This window comes from Glossina fuscipes, unplaced genomic scaffold (genome assembly GCF_014805625.2).
Source record: "Glossina fuscipes isolate IAEA_lab_2018 unplaced genomic scaffold, Yale_Gfus_2 222, whole genome shotgun sequence".
NCBI classification, from domain to species: domain Eukaryota; kingdom Metazoa; phylum Arthropoda; class Insecta; order Diptera; family Glossinidae; genus Glossina; species Glossina fuscipes.
In genome coordinates, this window is record NW_023998565.1 from 2,552,833 (window position 1) to 2,576,956 (window position 24,124).

Sequence of the window (24,124 nt, forward strand, 5' to 3'; positions counted from 1 at the left end):
ACTGACTCACTGGTGACAGACGCACAGCAGGAAACCGACCGGACCTTTTCGTTCTTTTAGTTTGTTTTTTTTTCTATTTTTTTTTTCTTTCTTTGTCTAAAGAAAAAATTTAAATCCTCAGCGGCGAGGAAAGAAAAAGAGTTTCATGACAACTTTCATATATCTACAGTAGAATCACACAACACACATTTCGGTAGTTCATGATTTTGTTACGATTACGTAGGACATTCGTGTCATTGTTTACAAATCAATGGGTGGTATTGCGAATTCGGAGAGAAAACAGATGCAATTGTTTACAAATCAATGGGTGGTATAGCAATTTCGAATGAAAAACAGATGCAATTGTTTACAAATCAATGGGTGGTATAGAGAATTCGAATGAAAAAGAGATGCAATTGTTTACAAATCAATGGATAGTATAGCGAATTCGGTTAAAAAACAGATTCATTTGTTTACAAATCAATGGGTAGTATAGCGAATTCGAATGAAAAACAGATGAAATTGCCGGTATGTGAAATGTAATTGTTTTTGTGTGTAAAATTGTGCTGATTGAGTTGTTGAAAGTCAAACAGTGTTGCAAACTTTTATGTGCATTGTCAGCAGTTTCCAGTCCTTAATCGATTCCCGCCCGTGATGCAACTCCGGATAGTCCCGAAGAAGTCGGCTGCGGACTTCGTGAAACTTCTTATCGTTGGTAGGCATGTTCGTAAAATTAGTAATAAAACTTCTAAACCTAAATAAATTACATACAATGTCGTTAATGAGGAGGTATAAGCTATGTCTCACAAAAAATTAAAATAAAAAAAATAAAAATAAAACAACGATCAATCTTTTGTAATTGCAATTTATTTAAACAATAGTTTTACATTTTCTACAATTTTTGAAATTGTTATTTTAAAATATTTTAGATTACAAATACACACTAAATCTTATGGACGAAAGGTTGTCTGCTCCGCCTTTTATTTTCTTTTGTTTAATTTTTTTATTTTATTTTTTTGGTTTTTTTTTTACACTTTAAACGGAACACTTTGCTGTATCATCAACTTTCAAAAGTTCCTTTAAAGTAACGATTTTTAGAAGGGCGGGTGCCAGCTCAAATTTTTGAAAGAAATGACCAAGGCAAAACCCTGCCTTCAGCAAGTGAATCGAACTGTCTTCACCAGAAAGCTTTAATTTCACGCTACTATGTATGGCGCGTTTACAGAAAATAATACTGCAAAAAATTGCTTAATGTACATCTTATAAAAAATCTACTCGTATCGTAAAAAAAGAACAAGAAGCATACGTTTCTTGTATGTTTTACGAAAGTGAAGCTTACTTAAAAACGACAATTCCGCATGAAATATATAGTACTCTTCTCCACTTCTTTGACCGAACTATTATTTATTACAGATTATTCTTTTTGGCCTTAGCGCTGTAAACTGTACTGCAACAACAAAATTTTTGATAAAAATATAATAGATCTTAACTAGCTACGTTTACATTATTTGGATATATATAAAAGCGAAATCTAAGCATAAATAATTATTGAACGGGTAGATGACGATAATTTGATAATGCCACACCTATGTATGTTTTTTCTTTGTTCTTATAAATACTTATATAATAAATAAAAAAAGAATGTTGTTTATGTAGGGTTCTTATAAATACTTATATATAATTAGAAAAAAATTTTGTTTGTGTAAGGTTACACATAGTTTTTATTTTTTTTATTTTTTTTATTGCATATGTAGCTTCTATATACAGTTTTAACCTATTTTTGTGTACTATATGATTTTTGTTTTTATTGTCTTTAATTTTAATGTTGTTGTTATCCTTAATTTCTACGACCTCATATGGTCCTAAATACTTATTTTGTAACTTAAGCCCTACTTCATTTCTTAGCAATACTAAATTACCTACTTCTATTTGGAAATTGTTAGTTTTCCTGTCGTAATTGGTTTTTTGTTTTTCTTTTTCCTTATCTAATAGTATCCTAGCGCGCGCGTATGCTATATCTAATCTATATTTGGTCTCTTTAGCGTAATCGCCTATATTGTATAGCGGCTCAATGTTTTTGTTGTGATTTGCTAGTTGTGTTAGTGGCCTTGCAAACGCTATATTCATAGGGACAGTATTTATGTGAAATATTTTATCCAAATATCCCAATCATTCAATTCAGGCGATAGGTATGAACGGATGTGTTCATTTAATGTTCGGTGGTTGCGTTCCACCGCGCCAAGTGTCTGATGGTGATGAGCTGTTGATGTTACTTTGTCGATTTTAAGATACATAGATCGTTCATTAGTGCATTTTTGTATTCGGTTCCTTGATCCGTTACGAGTGTTTTCATGGGTGCGTAGTTTAGTATGAAATTTTCGAAGATTGCCTTTGCTACGGTTTTAGCACTTTTATCTGTGACCGGAATTGTTACTAAATATTTGGTAAGGTCGCAGATTAGTGTTATCGCGTATTCGTTGCCTTTTTCCGTAATGGGCCGATGGTGCCAATTACAACAGTGTCAAAAGCAGTTGGTGTGAGGGTCATAGGAGTTTTGGTATGTGTTGTGATTTTAGCTTTTTGACATAGTGAACATCCTTTGACATGCTTAGCTATTGTTCTTGTCATTTGCGGCCAATAATAGTACCTTCGTATTTTCGCCAAGGTACGTGTAATTCCTGTGTGACGGCCTTCTGTTGGGTCATTGTGATATTTTTCTAAAATATTTTTGATTTCGGACTTATTATTTTTTTCTATGGTTGTCACCTTTTGGAGCACCGCTGCTGTTATATATTTTAATATCTTATAGCCCATTGTTTTGAATTTATTTTGCGATACGGATTCGAAAATCTTCTCGCTTGAATTTTGACATTCTTAATATACCGGCCTCTGTTTCAAGCCTTTGGAAAAACTGGCCTGAGTCGAGTTTTCCATTGGTATATACGTCATTTATTTCGAATTTGGCAATTATTTTTCTCCCTTGTTTCATAGAACATTTGTCGGAGTCAAAGTTTAATTGTACAAATTTCTTTGGGTCATTAATGTTTATGATTTCATAGACTTTGGGCTCTTTATTCTTATGTTCATTTGCTTGTCGCTTTTCTGCGAAGTTATCTTTCTGCCGTGTTGCCGATATTGTCATTAATTTATATATTTTGTTGTTTATTCCCTTGAGGTCGTTAATTGTTATGCGGGATAGCACGTCCGCTATGTGATTGTCTTTCCCATGTTTCGTATTATTCCTTTTTAGTTGTTTTTTATGTAGCACAAGGAAGTTAATCTTTTGTGGGACAAGGGAGTTGATGATTTTCAGATCTAAATGAATAGATCCGAGCGGTTTAGTAGTTACTGGAAATATTTGTCCCCTGTGCTTTTGTGCGCTGACGGGAGTCGCTCGTAGTTTACATTCAATATTGTCCAATATTTCTTCAAGACATTCTACAAAGATTTGTACCTGTCGGGTTATTATGTCTTCGCTTGTGGGCCTATCGATATTAAGACATTTATACGACTTGTCGAAACGCTCCTTAATGCTTTTGCATAGCTGTACTATAGTTGGCCAGTCCATGCATAGTTTGAAATATTGACCTGTGGGTGCTGTGGCTGCTTGAATTGTCGCCTGTGCCTCTTTTCTGAAATTTCTTCTTGGCAATCTACTGTCTCAACATCGTCCCCTGTTGGTCGGCTCGTTCACAATATATCGCCGTGAAGGATGATTGCCCGTTACCGGGTTCTGGGTTATCGGTTTCTTGCGGGGGAGGGGTCATATAGCTAGTGAACGTTTATTTGGAAAGATTGTATTAGACGTTCAGTGTTTGGTTGGTCTGCTTTTTATATTTCTTTTTTAGCTGTTTTTTGTGTAACAGGTGTAGAGGGTCATTAAAAAGTGATTTACGCTTAAAATTATTGACGCTTAAAATATCGGAGAAATTCTAGTTGAGATGCCTGGAATTTTGCTTGCTTAGCCCCCACAGTAATGGATAATTTGAAAAATAAATAGAGAAGAAAAAATTTCCTTCCGTTCTTTTCCTCAATCTGCTAAATGTTTTCTCCTTTTTTTTATTATGTTGTAATATTTATATTAATGACGTTTCTATATGTAAAATATAATCCTATTCTGGCTCTAAAATTTCTCTTAAATTAGACCCCTTTACATATATTTTTTTTAAAGCACTAATTATCCTTTTGCGGATGATTAAGTTTAATGTATGCTTAAGATAATTTAAATAAGAATTACATTAATATATGATATTGTTACGAAAATCCCAAATCCAGTTAATTTCAACTAAGTAATTTTCCCTAATAATAAATTCCCTAAAGAAGGAAATACCAAAGAAGCATTCGAAGGCGCCTCATGCAGCTGTTGAAAACGATTAGCGGAAAAGCAAACAGGCAAAAGTTAAGAACACATTCGCAGGGAGATTTAGTCGGGCAAGAACGTCTGAGCTGAGAGTACAGCCAAAATAAATTGTAAATAAATTATCCTACTGTTAAGGAATATAATTGTAAATCAAAGAACTTTGAAGTGTATTTCTCTTGATCAAAATATCCACAATCCAGTGATACGGACTGTATCCTAAGTGGAAGCGAATTTCATAATAAAATCTTTTAATTACTTATATTGTATCTGATTAGGCGGGGTATTCTCGATCTCTCATGGCTACGTTCGGAAGCTTTGGCTATTCTTGATTCCTTCTTCGATACTTAATTGATCACTGCATCTTTAGCACTTGCGTCTCTACTTTATTTCAGGATTTTTTTTTTATGGTCAACGGAAATTTTTCACAATATATATATTTTCTTTTTATTCAGTTCATTGTTGTCTTTTATGATATTAACTGGACTAAACCTATATGGATGGTTTATAAATAAATTCGTTAAGTTCTGCTAGTTTATTGGAGGACACAAACATATTCCTTTTTTGTTAAATGTTTGTTTCGCCTTTACTTTCCTTTAAGTTCATATGCGCGAGTTCATGGAGCAGCTTTTGTTAATTTTATATATGTGTTTTTTTTCCTTCTTTTTTTTTAAATTTCTTTTCCTTTTACAAGGCATCCGCAAATATGTAAATAATTATTTATTTATTTTATTTATTTATTTTAATTCTACTTATACGTGAAACTCGACTAAACAAATAACAGTCCAGTTCAATTGGCACTTAAAGCAAAATTTATATTAAATTAATAATAAAACTTAGTATAAGTACAATAAAACAAATAAGACGGAAAAAAAAGAAAAAAGCATGTACACGACCAGCATAGAGCCACACTTACAACCGATACAGAACCAAATTGCAAATGGACCACTAAGCCATCGCAAACATGCATAAGCTTGGCAACCGACAATATTTAACATCAATTAATTTTCGAATCAATGACATTTTAAGAGCTACGTTAAGTACGACATAGGTAAATCTCGCGTATTAAGCAATGTTGCTTTAATGGACTTTAAAGAGTCCGATAATGAGAATAAGTGATAGGCGTCATTTAGGTTCTTGCAAACTACTCTGAGCGGATTAAACAGCTCATAATTATATTTACACTGACTAAGCTTAATCAAGATAAAGTGCCTAGAGAAGCGGTTAGGGACATTGAAGCTTATTTCACCAAGTAATGCAGGCGAGTCAATAGCACCATTTTATTACTTTGGTTAAGAAGGAATAGCCAAGAACAAAGTTATGTTTCTCGAGAGACGGTAAGGACAACAGAAGCAACCTATTTGCATAGGGGGGAAGAGAGGCAATTGGCTCCCAATCCGAATTCCCAAGGGCAAACAGCAAGAATTGCTTTTGAACAGATTCATTTGAACCTACATAGCACCTATATGAAGGAGATCACACGACAGAGGCATACTCGAGTATAGGTCTAACCAAGCACATGTACAGCCTTTCCTTAATGTGAGGATCACCAAGCTCTAGCCAGGGATCGACAATAAAAGGCTACAGGTGCAATAATTTTCTACATATAAACTGTGAGGACCCAAAGTCGTCCCTCGTTTTGGCCTCCCGGGTTCTTCGTCTCTGGCTGGGGAGAGAGGAGTGCTAAGGAGTAAGATAGAATAAGAATAGGATAGGCATAGCGTAAGAATAGGATAGGCCTAGCATAAGAGTAGGATAGACATAGAGAATAAGAATAGATTAGGAATAGGATAGGAGTAGATTTAGATAGAATAGGAATAGATTAAGCGTAGGCTAAGGATAGCTTAAGAGTAGGATATAAAAATTAGTTAAGCGAGTCGAGCTTTATTCTTTCAAAACGGGAATGAAGTGAACCAAAAAAAAAGAAAAGGAAAAACACAAAAAAAAATACATGAAAGAATAGTCGATACCATCACTAAACAAATACAAACTTTTTATGTTTGAAACATACAAAAGGAAAAAGGTTGAGAAGAAAAAAGAAAGTATGGAACATTAAAAAAAAATATATTTTTTTATATGAAATAAATAAATAAACAGACAGAAAATATTTCGAAAAAAAGGGTCTTAAGCTAATGAAATTTTCATAAAAACCAGCGTATAATGCAAATAATAAATTAACATTGATTTTCAAACATCAGAAAAGTAAAGTCTCTAAGTGCTAGTGACTATACATTAAACAACAAAAAACGCACAACAAGCAATTCATGTAAATAAGGGATGAAATGCACTTTGCATAAAGTGCATGTAAAGGCACCCACACACACGCACAACATCGGTAAAAGCAAGCATAGAAGTTGAAAGACACCTAAAAACGAACACGCAACAACAACGCCGGGCATTTAGAAGCCCATAACAAACCATATAAAATCAACTACCGCAATGTCATCGCCGCGAAACCGTTGCCGGCGAAAAAAAAAGGAAAGAGAAAATAAAAAGGAGACCACGACAGAGAAATCCGCGGCGAATTGGGCGATTGGTAAACGAGCATGATTACATGGACGATCATTCGCGAACAAGTGTTTAAACAGTGCGTGTCGGCTGCAAGCTAGCAGAATAAAAGAATACAAAAGAAAAAAGGAAATAAACTATCAAAGTGTTAAGGTCAAGTGGATGTCAAGAAAATAAAGGAAAGCAAAATCATATATCAAAATATCTTAAATAAATTTCAACGTAATATTGCAACATCCGAAACAATTTGCAAATGCGCATATGTAATAAAAGCATGTGTGTAATTAAATAAAAAAAAAAGAGGAAATATTAAAAGGTACAGGACAAAACTAAAATGTTAACCAAATTGCACTCAAGAACGAAAAGGAAAAAAAAAAGAAAAAATTAATCAAGAAAGTGACCATGCATACATTGAACGATTCAAATAAAAGGAGAGAAAAGAGGAGAAAATGAGAATAACTCGTGGGAGTAGACTACCAAAGCGTTACGGTCAGGTGAAGGTCGAAAAAAAAAGAAAGGAGAATTATACACCAAATTATCTTGAATAAAGTTTAACAAAATATTGCGGAAACTAGTGAAAATAAACTTAAACCGTCATAATATTTGGCAGATAATGCCCATATAAAACTGGAAGGAACCGAAACTGATTAAAGAAAAAAAAAAAAGAAATATTGATGTGGTTGTAAAGGCATCAAAAGGAAAAGTACGAACGAAAGTGTGACGCAAGACCTAAATGATTGATAGGGATTGTGTGTATGCTGGTACGTGCGTTCAAACAGTTTGCGAATACACATATACAACAAAAGCATTTGTATAAAATTTAATACAAAAAAAAGAGGAGGAAACTACATATGAAGTTTATATGCAAAAAAAAAAACGTAGAACAAAACCAGATTGTTAACAAACTGCACACAGGAGCGAAAGGGTAATAAAATGGAAGAAAAATGAATTAAGTGACACCTACCCCATGTTAACAGGTGTACACCAGTTCACCCACACAGGACGATTGCGGCCAATCCTATACCAACGACAACAACAACCACCACAGCAGCAGCAATAACAATAACATACCAACAGCTAAACCCTTTAGAAGGGAAAACCGACTCAGATCTCGCCGGGGAAAGAAACCCAGCGGAGGAAGCAGAAATTCTTTTCGTTTTAACAAACAATAAGTAAACAAACACTAATTGTTCTCTCATATTAGGTGCCTAAGTCAACAGCAGCAACACCCTCATCAGCTCCATCATCACTCGGTCCACCAACAACAGCCGCAACAGCAACGGCAAGTCCAATTGCAGGCAGGTCCGGTGCCAACTGCCAACCAACCTTCAATGCATTACCAACCCCACTAACAGCGACAATGGCAGCAGTAACACCACCATCGTCAACGCGTTCCCACTCCAACCACAGCAATAACTCCAAGAACTTCATCACGCATCAAAATAGCAGCATATACAACAACAACAACCATAGTCTCACCCAACACCAGGAACAACCAGCGCAACTACAGCAACAATTACAGCAACAGCAGGAATACAATTAGAATTACAACAACAGCAGCAACAACCAAAAAAAAAAACTTTCCATTACAACAGGGTATGAGTCCAGGTGAGCAAGCAACTTATATACTACTAGGTTCGAACGGAATATGTATCAGTAACCAAATTTCTAAACAGACGATTCAATTGGAAAAAAACAACTGAATATTAACGATCGAAAAACACAATTCTGAGTTATTGTGAAGGTCGACATTCCAAAAGTCAAGCCAAATAAAATGATCACGCTAAGTTATAAAATACACGAAATAATAGTAATACTGTGAGAAACCAATGTGGTTCAATGATAAATAGTAGGCTATACGAGAAATAGCTGCAATTAATAATAAAGTTCTGACTCAAAGAAAAGGAAAAAAGTGTACAGCCATACAGTTAAGAAATTTTTTTTTTAAAATAGAAAATCAAAAGAAACAAATTACAAGGATAGCGAGTACCCCTTCCCCTTTAATGGAAAATTTAAATAAAAAAAAAAACATACCCAAAGGGATAACCTTCTGCAAACTTTAAATTATAACGTCTCATAAGCTTTTAGAAAGATTTTTTGCATTTACATGTACTAAGAAATGTAACGTGCGAATGACCTTCATTTCTTAGTTGCAAGGCCGAAGGTTTCACGCATCCCTGTACTAAGGGGATAACCGAACTTACATCTCGTAAATAAATTTCGATCATGTTTAAAAATCTGTAGGCCGTTTTTAGAAGTCCTTCGGTTATAAAATAAAATTACAGCAAGTTCTGTAACCATTTACATAATATCGAAAACCAAACGTTTAAACTCGAAATACGGGCGAGGAAGCGGTAACCACCTCTTTGGGTCATACACCACCGTTCAAGATTTGGTGGAAAACTTTTCGTCACAGTGCGACCCCAAAGATCGTATAAAACTTTCTGAAGAACAAACACAGAGTCGCATATGTGGTTGGTTAACACATTGATCGGAAATTACTGAAGTTTGAAAATAGATTTAGTTTTTCAAACAAGTGATGCAACTCCGTACTCGTAATTGAAAGATTTCGATACGAAATTTATGGTAGAGGTTTGCTTTGTCAATAAAGCAAATCATCCCCAAAAGGGAAAAAACAAAACGATAAATAAATAGATACCATAAGTGAAGTTGTAAAGACGGTTTGAGGAACTAAATATTTCAATAAATACACCTCCACAGTTAAAAGAAATATAAAGGCGACTTTTTGCGTTGTACGAATAAGCGTTACAAAATAAGGTAACAGGGAGAATAACCAGTAGAAGAAAACCACAGGAACGAATATGTTGGTCGTCACTAACTTACGATCCATATGCAATCTATCATTTGGAAATTTTGAAATTATACAAATAAAAATTACACAAATACTTAAGCTATTAACCCCCATAGAAAATTGTACGGGCCAAACAATAATACAAGAACAAAAAAAACAAGCAAATAATCCACAAATAACAAAAACAATAATTTCAAACAAAATTCGTGAGAGAAATAATATAAATAAGGAGAAAAGGAGAAAACACCCAAAAGAAAAGGAAAGAGAATATCAAAGCGCCCAGGGCAGTTCCATTCTTGTTTAATTATTTGAATTGATAACCCTAGTTAAGCTAGTATAAGCCATCCAATCGCCAGCATGACATCGCTGCTTCGCGTCGCCTGGGTGAATTCCCTACGCCGAGATGAACTCCAAGCTTGCCTAGGGGAATTCGATTTGGACATCACCGGTTCTGTCCAAGAAATGAGGAGGCGTTGGGCCCAATTCATCAATCAGAACCGTAAACCCGAGGTCGTCACGCGGCTGCTAGAGCTACAGACCGAACTGGAGGCCTTCACCAGGCAGCGATTTCTGTCACCAGCTCCCCACACCAGAACTGGGGCCGACGGAATGCCCATAGATAAGAAAGCAGCCCTGCACCCACCGACGAACACAGCAACCCAGCGACAATAAGGCGGCCGGATGATAAAGGGGCACCGACAACCCGCTCCCCCCCCTTCCCACCACAGCGACAACAGCCAATGTAAACAGAGAGGCCATTCAACTCACCGCCCCGATTGGCGGAGCGTACCGGGTTGTACCGGCAATGACCGATGCAAGGCCGATCATCGAGGTAATCAGACGATTGGGCTCAACTTTGCCGGCCACAGAGAGCAACTTGCCTTCATCGAGCGGGTCGACGAACTAGCCGTGGCATATAGCGTCAATAGGGACCGCTTGTCAAGCACCATGGTGGTAATGCTACGCCACCAAGCCTTGACATGGTATCGCAGCAACAACCAACACTGGACATCCTGGGAGAAGTTTCGAGCCGACTTTATGAGGTTCTTTTTACCGCCACGACGCCTCGACCGACTGAAGGACGACAATCATCGATGTACCCAACGACCGCGGGAGAAGTTCCAGGACTACGTTCTGGCCCTACACGACATGATGCGCCATACTCGGAATGCCCAACCCGAATACCTGTGGTATATACGGCGCCGTGACTTCGTTCATTTAGCGAAGCTGATGGGACTCGACAGCGACTTAGCGGCGATTCCGGCGGGTGGCGCCTCACGCGAAGCTCCTCGAGACCCTAATAGAGAACTCGAAACCGGCGCTCGGCGACGTGACCCAATGAACCACGGGGCCCGGGCACCGAACCCAAGGTCACACGAGGGGCGCTGGAATATGCTAACGGCGTGTCGACGGTGTGGTCAGAATGGCCACCAAAACTATGATTGCCCGAACCCACAGCTCTTATACTGCTTGACCTGAGGCGGACGGCACGTACGGAACATCTACTGCTGTTGACGGGTAAATTACGGAGAAGCCCACCGCTGACGGAAAATGGGCTCCGGAACCGACCAGCCTCGCGAACAGTAATATCGGCCAACGTAGCAAACCCTCCATGCCCACCGCACAGGATGCCATCAGGGGGCACACCGCGACACGAAGGCCGAATCCTATCCAATTAGCACAACGAGATCACCCTACATCGACCCACTACTACGATATCGAAAATCTACCGACACAACCATTTTCTCCCACGAGTAAGGTCAAGAGCAGCAACCAACTCCCCGACAAGGAAAACCCCGAAACTCCGCTAAGCAGGGTTACGAAGCAGGGCCTCCTTATACCTCGACACCCACGCCTGCCGAATAATACTGGCCGCCAAGGTGGGAACATATCCCTTGAGCCAACGAGCAGCCGTTCCAAGCGTAACCAACGATACCAAGCCCGGAGTTACGATCCATATCTCACAGAGGCGGAGCCCATAGCAAGTCATACGCCCAATCACGCACATCCGACGGGCAAACGAGCTGCAAGTGTCCAAAGGTTAACGAAGGCCTTCACGCACAGCTAGGGTTCAGGCCAAAGAAGGGTATATACTAGGTCCGATGGCACGGACCTGCGCTTCGAAGAGAGCCAGCTCAGTGCGACCGTCGTCGTCGCTGGCCGAAAAGTCACCGCAACGGTGGACATCGGTGCGACAACTAGCTTCATCGCAGAAACCCTGTAACGCGAGATCGAAAAAACGTGTAAGAGACGCCCGTACCGAAGAAACCAGGAGCGCCTTCACGTGTCCGGTCCAACTCGGAGACCGTACCACCCACCTCCATCTGGTCGTCATGCCCGGGGCAGAATAACCGTTGCTGCTAGGATAGATTTTCCTCAGGTCGTTTAAGACTAAGCTGCAATTCGCGAGCAAAACGGCTAGATGCCATACAAACGAGACTCCGAGCCGAGCACCCACACGGAAGCGTTCCGCTAAGACGATGCCGAACCAGACACGCTACGGGGCTAATGCATCGTCCGGAAGCCTGCAGACCGTTGTAGACGAGCATCACTCAACTGGGAGGCCACGATTGAACACCGAGGAAGAGCAGCGTTGCATCGAGCGCTTCCTGCAGCAAGAGCTGCCGAATTTCGTGCATTCGCAGGGGGTAACCACCATCGCCGAGCATAAAATCATCATAAAAGATGACCGACCGTGCAAACTACGGTACGCCTCCCGCATCCCAGCTATGCAAGCGGTGATAAACGCCGAGGTCAACAAACTGATCGCACATGGGGAAATAGAGCCCGCCAGGAGTCCGTACAACTCACCGATCTCCCTAGCACGTAAGAAGAACGTTATCTGGCGTATGTGCATTGACTTTCGCCAGCAAATCAGTACCCGACGCATACCCGTTACCGAAAAATCCAAGCCATTCTCGACCGATTACGCGAACTCCAATGTATCAGCAGCCTAGATCTATTGGCTATTGGCAAATCCCCCTCGACGCCATGAGCCGAGCGTATATGCCATTTACGGCACCCGGACGCGAGCTTTTCCAGTGGAAGGTCATGCCATTTGGCCTTCACTCAGCACCCGCGACGTTCCAGCGAGCCCTAGACAGCGTGATTGGCCCGGATATGGAGCCACACGCATTCGCCCATCTGGATGGTGTCAGAAAAACGCTTAGCCAATCTCCGAGAAGTGTTCCGCCGCCTTAGAGCCGCCAACCTACGAATCAACGTGGAGAAATGCGACTTTATTAAGAGGAAGATAAAAAACCTGGGTCACGTGATTACTGAGCAGGCTATCCAAACAGACCCCGAGACAACTGCCGCCATCAGTGAGATGCCGATACCCACGAGCACCCGCGACGTCAAAAGATTCCTTGGCTTGACTTCATGGAACCGCTGATTCGTACCGAAATTCGCAGCCCTTTCGAAGCCGCTCACCGAACTCCTGAAGAAGGGGAGGCACTGGCGATGGACATAAGAACAGCAAACGACGTTCGAAATCCTGAAAGCCAAGTTGACCCAGAGCCCCATCCTGGTCTGTCCGGAATTTACGAAGCCGTTCACCTTTCAGACGGACGCGACACCGGGCTAGGAGCTATTCTGACGCAACAAACCGACGGAGGAGAACGCGTGATCGCATATGCCAACCGACACTTGAATAGCGCCGAGAAAAACACAGAGAAGGAGTGCCGGTCGATAATCTTCGGCATCCGCAAGATGAGATCACTTATCCCTGAAGTGGCTGAATTCCGTGGACAACCCGATAGGCCTATTAGTCAGATGGGCCTTAGAACTGCAACAGCACGACTTTGAGATCCATTACCGGCGCGGAACGAGAAACGTCGTAGCGAATGCGCTTTCACGGCAACCACCCGAGGAACTCAACCGCGTGATGACACAGGGCGAGGCACCCGTAGCATGCCAGTGGGTGGCCACCAAACTACAGGAGATACAGGCAGAACCCCGGAATTTCCCCGATTTCATTATTACCGAAGGATTATATCGCCATTTTCCGCGGAGCAGGATGGACGAGGGAGAAGCAGCATGGAAATTATGCGTACTAACACCTGCGAGGAGCGACATTCTGCGGGAGAACCACGACGAACCCACAGCGGGGCACCTCGGTATACGCAAAACGACACGACGAGTCTGCAATCGATATTAGTGGCCGGGGACTGACCGAGACATCGCCCGGTATGTACGGGATTGCCGGAGCTGCCAAGAATACAAACCAGTCCAGCAGAAGGCGGCTGGAGAAATTTTGACGGCCCTGCCGATGGAGCCGTGGTCGGCAGTCTGTGCAGACTTCGTGGGGCCACTACCACATACGAAGGCGGGACACACGATGCTCCTGGTATTTGTGGACCAGTTTTTCAAATGAGTGGAATTAGTTCCACTCAAACGAGCCACCGCAGTCAAGCTGATAGATACCTTCCGGGAGCGCATCCTCAGTAAGTTTGATACATTGCGAGAAATTGTCACCGACAACGGGGTGCAATTCATCAGTAAACACTTCCGGAGCTACCTCCAACGAATCGGAGTTAAAAACCGGCTCATCGCACCATACACCCTCCGGGAAAACCCCACCGAGAGGGTCAATCGAGTCAACAGTCAAAAAGACGATCGCACAATTCTGCTAACATGAACATTCCGCATGGGACTAATGGCTGGCGGAAATCGCCCTAGCTTGAGCGATTTCAAATTCCACCGGCTACTCCCCGGCATACATTTTTAAAGGGCGCCAACCCAGACTGACACGTGCTTTCTACGACGAAGGACGCGTATGCGTACCGACCCAGCCCCAGTCATCGCGGCAACGAGCCCAGATCCTAAAAGAAGTCATCGACAACGTGCATCGCAATTTCGAGCTTTCGTCATCCGAATAACGGAGGTAATTCAACCCCCATCGCCGCCGTTGGCAAACCCGAATCAGATATTCGGCGTTCACCCGCCATCACCACCTTTCAAAAGCGGCCCACCATTTCCCCGCCAAGTTGGCACCTCGATTTCAAGGGCCCTACACAGTGGTGCGATTTGCATCCCCAAACACCATCTTAGTCGAGGACACCACTATACGGGTGCTGAAACGCGTCCACATGTAAGCGTCAAGCCCGTCACCGAAGCCGGGCTACCTGTCCTCAGCGAAGGCGCAGTCCCCGTACCTCCATAGACGACCAACCGAGCAGTACAACGACTACAAAAGCAGAATCATCGCAACAGCACCAATAATTACATCAATAACACCGATAACAACTATCATAACCGCAACTTTGTTAGCGGCAATCCCAGCCATTACCATATCAACAGCATTTGTGGCTATCGCCGTAACTACAAACGGCTACAGTTGCCACAGCCGCAACAAACCCAGCCTAAAAGTCCACACAAGTATAATTACAACACCCGCATCTACCAACAATATAATCAACAAGCAACAACTACGATAAATTCAACGTCACAACGATCACAGCTACCACAACAACAAAATCACCAACTACTACGAGCAAAACCTTATCATATCACCAACCTTACAATAACAATCACAGCCACAACGAAATACGCGCACGTCAGTCGCACCACAATCTCGTCAACAGTCTACCAGTAGGTCAACACCAAGAAACAACAAGTCACCCACAGCCAAGGGCCTGTCAACCCAGGCACGCCAATAGCGACCAACGTTGGCACGATCCGTACCTCCCTAGCGTCCGGCGATTCAATGCCGGAAAGCCAAAGGTACACCAGAGCTGACGTGACTAACGGCCAACGATAAAATTATATTTATATAAATAATCTTCAATTTGTGGCAGCCCACAATTTCAAAAAAAGGCTATAAATTTTACGCTGTCAACTTTTAGATAAAATCTATGACCCATTCTTTTCTATAAAACAAAATAAAACTTTGATTTATTCATTATATTTGACGGCGGTCCACTATTTCCCGTTCACTTATAGGAAATATTTACGCTGTTTTCAGTTTAAACAACCTGCAATAAAGGCAAAGTTAACTTTTCTTAAAAATTCCATGAGAACAACAAGGTAATCAAATGGCTAAAAGCTAACTTTCGTTAGCGATGACATAAAATTCCGCAGCAACTTCCTTGCTATCAGTCATGAAACTTTTCATAATGAAAAAGCAGAAAAAGAGACAACGTTTTGTTTATATTTCATTGTGGTTATCAAAATCCGTAAAATAATAGCTGGTTCTCTTCTCTAAATAAATAAATAAACAAACAAATCAACTATTAATGAAGTAATGAATAATACAGTGGGTCGAAAATACTCGACAAAAAGAATAAAGGGATTTTATAAAATTGATTACACGCTTATTATACTCATATATTTTATATAGCCTTACAAAATGGAAAATAGATCAATAAAAATAACTCCATAAGGAAAAAATTTATCAATTAAGAATACGACAATAGTGCGCAGTTAATGTAGTTTTTAGTGTATTTTTTAAAATTGATAAAGCTAAGACTTGTATTGTTTCTTAAAATAATAGATCTAGAATTTTTCGCATCCGCGCGTGTTTACCTCGATGCCGTAATGATGATACGGATGCTTCTAGCAAATTATACACATTAGTTACTCATGCTCCTATGCCCACATTCAAAAGTTTGCAAAATGAAAATCTAATGATGACTACAATTAAATCGAGAAGCTGTATTGAGGACAGAAAATTCTTTACATGCAAAATTGTTGACGATGTTTTGTCTTGTCGTGCTTTGGCTTGGATTTAATAAGAGGATTTGTTGGTCTTTGTTTATGTCATATAATATGACTTTCTTCGCAATTCCTTTTTATGTGTTTGTTGGTAAAACAAGAACGCAACGATTGGGGTCTGTGATAACGTGAAGAAAAAAGAGGAGAAAAGAGATGGCAGATGGTGGAAGCATGTGCTGTATTTTGAAAAAAGTTTCTGGAAAAATTAAAAATATTTACCATAATTAAAGAAATAATTTGTTAGAGATTTAAAAGCCATTATGCAAATTAAGAAAATATCAGTGTATCTATGCGATTACTATGATTTGAACATTTTGTTGAAAAGAAGAAAGAAAGTAACACACGTACAGGACGTTAATAACTATTTTTGGAATTTAATTTTGAGTCTTTGTCTAACCGTGTCGAAGCGAAGAACGAACCAATTCCTTTATTAATAACATTTACTAAAATTGAAACAATAGGACAATTGGAAAAGCGGAAATTTCATAATTAACGTTGTCTGCTTACATTTCTCTCACAAATTTAAAAAAGTCTCTTTAAAAATTCTCAGTTTCTAAAAATTCCTTTATTTTTTCTTTTAGAGATTTTTTTTTACATTCATACACTAATGTCACATTTCTCAAAAACATATATAAAAAAGATTCTTTCATTTCGTATATATGTATTTAACATCTCTAGCATTTTATATAAAACGCAAACTTTCTTCTAGCGTTTTGTTTTTTTTTTTTTATTCAGTATTTTGATCAGTACATAATTTTATACCTTATCATCTCCACTCACTCCACAAATATTTTTTTCCTTATTCTATGAGTGAATGTCGACTTATTATTCTATTTGGAATGCTTCCAATAGGAAGCATCCAGCAGAGTCCTTTTCGATTCCGCAACATTTCTCTATCACGAAGTACGATCTTCTTCCATCGAATGGTATAAAACAATGTGACGAGCCACACTGCCCAATACTTATATACAACACAAATCGATTGTATATTAACATTTAACAAATATACTACTTAGATTTCACAAATTCAAACTTTTTTTTTTTTTTTTGGTGAGATTAAATGAATTATTATTATTATTATTATTATTATTAATTTCGCCACAGAAATAAATTCTAAGACTAAACTCTTAAAAGCACTAGCATCTCAGGCTATCGGCTTTTATTAAAAACTCTACCGCACTTGAGATTCGAACCCACGACCATTGACGTGCTAGTCGAGATTCCTCCCCTTCGGCTACTCAGGCGGATGGATAAATGAATTAACCCAATATACCCATTTAAAACAAATTCTGCAAAAATTTTTAAAGCAAAAAATTTTCTTTTTTACATTTTAGTTTGTGTGGTTAACTCAAACTTGTTTGCTCAATAAGTTTCTGCTTTATTTTGGTTTTGTTTGTTAGTTACCTTGTTTTTCGTTCTTTGTTTTAGTTTTACTGTTTGTAAGTAAACAATTTTGTTTGGAATTTATTTTGTCTCCAATTTATAATTTTGAGAGAACGTTTCTCGCACCACTACATACATAGAACTACAAAATCGGAACTGGAAAATGAAACTTAATTAACATCGTACATAATCAATGCGCCGACTGTGAACATTACTAAACATTCTTAAAGATGTCAAAATTAAGCAGAGTTAAACATCGAAACCTTATTAAATGTTGTTAAACATTCTTAAACATTATTAAACATTCTTAAAGATATCAAAATTAAGCAGAGTTAAGCATCAAATTCTTATTAAACGTTATTATATTTTTATGTAGATTTCATGTTTTGTTTTATTCCAACTAAATGTAATGTTTGTCTGTTTGTTCCTTTATGGAGATCTTTTGATTACTGACCATAGTCAACAGGTGCTTGTTCCAATTCAATCCATTCAAAGTGTGTCATCTTTTGTTTATTTTCTTTTGTTTGAGTGATTCAAAATATGTCCATATTTTCCAGAATAAAATGGTATAGCGACCCGAATAAATCGAGCCTTGATAAAACGTGTTAGGAGTACGCTCCAGCCACGGTTCTGATTTAAAATTTCTGAAGTTTTTGGACCTCACTACGTGCACGTACTTCAAGAAAAACATCGTAAGATGGATAAAAAATTATCGATTGCTTCATGATGTGATATAGCAACAAAGCAAAGCTTACAGTTTGCTTAGTATAATGAAAATAATGATATAATAATAAGTCGTGATGTTAGCATAATGAACCTAAATGGTAGTAATGATTTTTATTACCCAGAATTGCTACAAAGCTAAAGACGGAGGGGAGCAGTTCTGAAAAAGAATCACTACCTGAAATTGAATCGATTGCATCAAATGTGAACTCTAGCCAAGGTGAAGGCGAATCAAATGAAAACTATTACGATGATTCTCATGAGTGGTCTCCACCGTGCATTGAAATTGGCGAGAGCGAGTCGTGTTCAACTGCGTATAAACCCCGAATATAAGCACACAAAAGTAATAAACGTATCAAGATCAGTTTACAAGATACTTTCTGCAACAATTATTCGTCAAGAAAGAAACACGTGGATACCGTATCATATCAGACTCTTTTAAAGTGGTTTTTGGCTTGCTCGTTAAAAAATTGGGTAGGTTAATGAGTTTATAGATTTTTTATAATAAGAGAAAGAAAAGATATATGTGTGGCTATACCTAAACTACTTCATCCGTCAGGAACCGAAGATAATACAGTATCTAATTAGGAAACATTCATTTCTTTGGCAGACGAGTAAAAAAGTTGACTATGCAAATTTTAAGTAACTAAATTAATTTCAATATTTAATACATTTTAGATATTGTAATTAGTTATTGAAAAGCGGAAAGTTTATTAATTAAACAGAACTGCTAAATATATCCATAAAATTGTTTAGATAGATGACTAAATTATTTTGTAATTATAAAATTTCAAGTATGTGTCACTTCAAATTCAAATATTGAAAAAGAATGCTTTGTTATAAGATTGTCAACGAAAATTAGAATAAACAAATTAATATATTCATCGTACAACATATATCGGCAATAGAATCCATCGACGACGAACACTCGAACGCTAGGTATAATAATATAACCATTTTAAATCAGCAAAAATAAAAAAAATAAAATATGTTAAATAGCATACCTATAACGTCGCCTAGTTTTTATCCAGATATTTTATTTTAATTATTGTCAGATTCCTTTTCCATTTAATGTGCTTTGGAGGTATTTATTTCGATAGATAGACTGGAAACGCCTCGTTGGTCTCTTTCGCGTTACAACCGATCGACTTCTATTCGTCCACGAAAATTTCTATCTCATTCGGATGATTCTTTTCCAACCAATTTTTCTTCATTTCTGCTTCTTTTCTCTAGAATCGGAACATTCCTCCAAATTCCTAGGTTGACATATTTTAGAAGTATTTGTTGCATTTCATGACAATCGTGTAGACTTGCGAAGAATAGCGATTTTATACAAAGCCCGTGCTCTAACAGGCAGAATGATTGCGATTTCTTTATTATTAATAGTTTTCTTTCAGCATTTTTCGACGTTTTCTTTAATCAATCAACGAGCATACTTCTCTTTCTAAAAAAAATTTTTTTGTGTTTTTTGCAAAATCAAAACAATGAATCCTCGATAAAAAAACAAAAATTTAGAAAGTTTTTTGAAATCTTCTCTACAATACTAAAGCAAAATCGATGTAAGAGAAATTGTTTTGAAATACCTACGCACAAATAAGATGACTACAGACATGTCTACAACGGCTGTTACTAATGTACTTTAGAAACAAATTTGTTATTTATTGATCCACTGGTAAATTAACTTAAGTAAAATTAATCTGATTTGAAGCATTAGCTATGATTTTATATCTTATTTCGTAATAAACATGGCGCACGAGAGATTTTTGATTTTAAATATTTGCCATTCATATTCAATATTTGTCACATATATTCATTTGTCTGACACAATGCGGCGCCATTTTCGTTTTCGCGGTGAAAACTCCCAAAAAGTGAATACAATCGGCAGCCGCGCTACCTTATGTTGAACAATAAGTGGACCTACGCGATCCCAAATCAGCCGAAAAACGAAAACATAAGATGAATGAATATTTCAACTAAAGATTTCCAGTATGAGAAATTCCAAATAAAGCGTTGAACACAGTGATTTACTGAACTCAGGGAACCATCTATTGTCGATTTTCTGACTCACCGAACAAGAAGAACACAACGATCGCATTGTGGACCAACTGTTAAAACATGACATGCTTACCTATAGTTGGGCGTATAGCTTGCAGTGAATGATTGCAGCAATGCTAATTTTTGTCAGATTTTTAATTTCGTTCATGCATTTGAATTTACAAACAAATCAGAGAGTGAGAGTGAAAGGTTTATGAAAGCAAAAAAAGATCATATGGTTAACTTTTCGCTATGGCTTTAACATCGTGACTTGCAATAAAAAGAAATTAACGTAGTGTGGCGTTATCCCTCCATCCTAATTTGCTATCTACCCTCACGCATTAATTTTGTATTATATTTTCAAACAACATTAGCGTAAGCATTTTTACTTTAATATAAGCATTTATTTACAGATATAGCTCAAGTTACATTTGATGTCAAAGCACTTTTTAATACTTTATTTTACTATATAAAAAAACGCGTAAATAATAAAGGAAACACTTGATAAAATTAGCATTTTACAATAACAAATTCTTTCACATTATTTCTTATTCATAAATCTACAACGCAGCCAAGCAGCGAAGTTCGGGAAACTTAACTTGCGTGTTGCGCAAATCATATTGAAAGATAGGAAATAAATTTTTACATTACAGTGGAGCACGTTGCTACTCACTTTTATATGTGGAAAATAGTGTTTTCCTTTATTCATTGTATTTTGCATCAAAAAAACACTGTTCTAACAAATTAATCGCTTCGTTAATGTTTGTGCAGACAAAATCTAGGCACTAATTATGTGTGGTGTTAACAAGACTTCATTTTTCAGTTTCGAACTTTCCAGCTTTATACATGTACATAAAGTTCAAGAAGCGCTCTTTCAGATTGTCAACGCCGGCGTAAGCAAAATTGCTGACGCTTTGCGTTAGTACTGGTGGTTTTGAGTTGTATTCATAAGAGAAAGCAGTTGTAAATTGAGAATAAAATAATTGCGCACAAAATTGTTTACTTACAAACAATTGAACCAAAACGAAAAATCTAAATTGTGAAAGGTACGTAAATAAGTTCCATATTTTTGCTTGCTAGCTAGTGCTAGCATAAGATAGAGAATAAGAGATTAAATAGGATAAGGGTAGGATTAAGAGCAGGATAAGAGTAAGCTAAGATCGATTAATTAGGAAGTTGAACTTAGTAAGTGAGTCGGGAGAGTCGCGCATAGCTTCTGAGGGAGACGTCTCGCTCACTGTAAACACGGGTTGTCTTATAAAGTTGGAAGTAAAGTGCAAGAAATAAAGTGATGAACTCGGCAACTAACAAAATAAATTTCTTGTGACTAAATTCTTGGGCCATTGAGCTATCCAGCCCTAGAGAACGGGCTAGTTATGCCAGATCAACACCTAATAGCAAAAAAGTTTGGCAGCTCTGCGAGCGCACTTCTTATTCTTATTATTTAGTTGTAAACAGTTTGTAATTCCTTTTTTATTTCATTACTTTGTGCGGGTTTAAAGCCCAGCAGATTCTAAAAGTGTTCACATTTATTGTTACATATTGAAGTTTCTGTGTTGATATCGTTTTGGTTCAGCTCTTTGTGTTCTCGTCAAAAAGTGTCTTTCTGGCTTTTTGCGTGTTCTCGCTTCCATACCTTTGCAGCCTTGACAGTTTTTCTCTTTGTTTGCTGTGTCTTTGAATCGTGCTAATTTAAGACACCAATTTTGAATACGTGGCAAACTTTTTTGTCCTTTCTTTCTTCACAAAGTTTATTTTCTCTGTTGCTTTTCGACATGGCGTGTTATGTCGAGCCAAAGCAGGTCCTGATTCTGAGATTTTTATAACTTGTTGGCTTTGCGAGCGTTATTGTCAAGAGAAGTGTGCAGGTATTTCTGGTCGTGTTGCAAACGCAGTGCTAGATTTTTCGAAAAGATTACGTTGTTCATGTGCCGCCTGTAATAAGCGGGATATTGACTTTGATAACCTTTCCACGGAGACAAGGAACGGTTTTTCTGAATTAAGTAACAACCTGCTGCGAAATTCCCATCGGTTAGTTTGAAGAATGTTAGCTCTTTCAAATCGTCTTTTAAGGACTAAAACATCGAAATTTTGTTAAATAAACCATTGCCAGTTGGGTGCTTAACAATATAATATATGTAATATTTTATATATTTAACAATATAATATTTGTAATATTTTATATTCCACAAATTTTAAAACTAAATGTTTCTTCAGACTCAGTAGCTTTCATTTGACAAACTGTTAGAACTCCGCGCTCAAAACTAAGTTCTACCTTCCTAAATTCAGTGAGCGCAGAGTTTTCCGCTTTGGCCTTCAATGAAACTTGATTAAAAACTGATTTACATTCGTCAGGACTTTTTCAAAATTTTTTCCAGGTTTTCAGAAAAAATCGATTGGAACTCACTGGTGGTGGTGTTTAAATGCCATTAATGCCATGTTTAATGGTGGTGTTTAATGGTGGAGTTTCTGCTGCAGTCGATTTCAATTTCCTATTCCTATTACATTCTTCCAAATGCGAATATCTCTATTTATAAGAAACGTGCTGCTTCCATTTATTCCTTGTTCGGAAAGCCAAAAGCTGCTGATATAGTCATACAACCGTACTCCTAAATGTAACGGCAGACTGCTTGATCTTTGCTTTGCCAATTTCTCGGAGATAGCTGTAAATCGCTGCTCACTTTTTAGCTTATCTGAGGAACTGTATCATCCAACAATTTGTCCGTTGAACCATTCTAAGCTGAATGAATCTGAGCTTTGATAAATAAACATTACGATTTTAATAAAATCAATATCTTGCTGTTTAATTCTCATCTTTCACACATAATGTATTAAATCTAGCTGTATCTGCATCCGTTCCGACCAAGCAACCTTATCCTCTAGGCAAGCGGAGCTCGCCCTGGTTTAAGAGCAATATCAAACATTGCAAAAATAGGAAAACCAACTTTTCAAAAAATTTATGAAAAGTGATTATCAATATTTCGCCTATTCTGCTGCAAGGTATCGATATAATCATCTCAACCATCAATTTATTTCTGAAGCTGGTAAAATCCTCTCGCAGGTTTCTTTCAGTAGGTCCGAGTCCTCTGGTGATGTTCAAACCTCAACTCTGTTTGGCCAATACTTTCGACGAAATTTTTCAACTGCTAAGTCCAGCTCAACTGTAAACTGCTCGTATCCGATAATTAACTCAGTCTCGATTCCGAACTTGGTCATTTTATAAACGGTTCACGACGGTTCACATTGTTTAGGACTCCATCATGTATACTTAAATCATGTTCTGACGAGCTATGTGCTTTTATTTCAATGAGTTTTATTGAATCTTTGAAATCAGGTGTTTTCCCTTTGTGTTGGAAGAGTAGTTTCCTTTTTATATTTCCCAAATATGAAAATAGACATCACATTGAAACTATAGAGGCACCGCCACGTTGAATGTCTCACCAAAATTGTTTAAACAAATTGTTACTCAGCATCTAGTGTTTGCTACCAAATCTTGTAATTCTCAATTCCAGTATGGCTTTCTAAAAGGACCATTAACCCTTACAAGTGTCTTAGAGTTTACTTGCCTTATTTTCAAGGCTTTTTCTGGTGGCTCTCGCACGGACGCCCTATAC

The 24,124-nt window shown here is 38.1% G+C and overlaps 1 pseudogene; it reads left to right on the forward strand.

Moving 5' to 3' along the window:
• LOC119642454 overlaps positions 1–8,387 on the forward strand; it is a 25,619-nt pseudogene extending 17,232 nt beyond the window's left edge.
• The last annotated feature ends 15,737 nt before the right edge of the window (positions 8,388–24,124 follow it).